Below are 1,495 nucleotides of genomic sequence, written 5' to 3'. Positions count from 1 at the left end.
AGTAGGCTGAGAGAGAGAGAGAGAGAGAGTTAATGAATGAGAAATAATTCAGTTAAATGCACATAACATCTGGATCGCCGTGGCGACCACCTGGCTTTTGGAAGTGACAACAGGGTGAAATAATTGTGCTGATGGACACAGACATCCCATAGTGATGCCCTGCTGGGTGTTATCGTGGCACCAAATGGACTGATTAGATTTGAGGAGAAAGGGGGGAGGGGCTGGAAAATGAATAGAACACAAAGAGAATATCGTTCTACAGATGTCGTTGTTGTCGGGCAGAAAACTCTTATCTCCGTAGTTTAACTTTTTGTGTTTTTTTTTTGGTAAATCAACGCCCCACTTGATCATACTACAGCGCCACACAAAAGCATCGAAAGTAGCAGATCCGTACATAACCTCGTTCCCAGCGTTTTCTCATCTCACAAGGAGAAAAAGCCTGGTAAAGTAGGTCAGGACTTCTCTTTTTTTTCTTCTCGACCATTCAAGACATGGTGTTCATGCCCCGGGGGAATGTAAACAGATATACACAGCATCAACGTTATGTCCTTGGGCGGTACTTCCTGTACCTCCACTTAAGACACTTTCAGCCAAGACCAATAAAAAAAAGAAAAGACTGCCCATTGCAACTGGCTTTCACTTCCCGTATCTGCGTGACGTAGGTGGCCACCAGGTTGGAGTCCATTCATTTCAATGGGAGAGTGAACACTAACACGGCTTCTGAACCATTCTTTAATATTCCGAACATTCTGTGTTCAAAAAATGTTTTTCTTTAGTTTTTTTCAGAGAGAACAAATCAGGAGGAAATTCTCTGTCCCAGCAACACACTCTCGCGAGATCTAGTACCAGTAGACATAGAACGTGCGTGGGATGTGCCGTCAGACACTGCCCACTTAGGAGACCATGGTGTACCATTTCGCCCCTAGCGGCGAAGCCTGGGTTGGGCTATCTTCCTAAAATTAAGCTTCTTTGCTTTCAGTAAACGTTCTTTCCCAGCGTAGGGCTCACTTGGTTAATTCCCTGTTTGTCCTTCATGCCTCCTGAGCTACTGAGTCTATGACGAGGGAGGGGCTAGGCAGTGTGTGTGTGTGTGCGTGTGCGTGTGCGTGTGTGTGTGCGTGTGTGTGTGCAGTTAATGGTCCGTTATCACTGTTCGCAGACTGAATACTGAATCAGAGTGTGTTCAGGGCAGGACCTTTACTCTCCTGTAGACAGAGGGACTTCACCCGGCACTGTCCCACAGAGTGTCTCTGAGGACATGTGCAGCTGACCTGTGTGGACGGACATCGGTCCTGTTATGTCCACTGTAGCAGACTGTGGCTCTCAAAGTGGGGTCCGGGGACCCCCGGGGGTCCCCCCAGAAAAATAATTGATAGTTAGGAACCAAATGGACCCTTACCGGCCTATTCACCTGTTTCCTAGGCTGTGCGTTTTCCACTTCCTGTCGATTTGATCCAATGAAATCCAATGAAACTGGTCAGATGTCCAATGATAT

Source organism: Gymnoscopelus braueri (genome assembly GCF_963280865.1).
Source record: "Gymnoscopelus braueri genome assembly, chromosome: 10".
NCBI classification, from domain to species: domain Eukaryota; kingdom Metazoa; phylum Chordata; class Actinopteri; order Myctophiformes; family Myctophidae; genus Gymnoscopelus; species Gymnoscopelus braueri.
Note: the sequence above shows the minus strand (reverse complement) of the source record.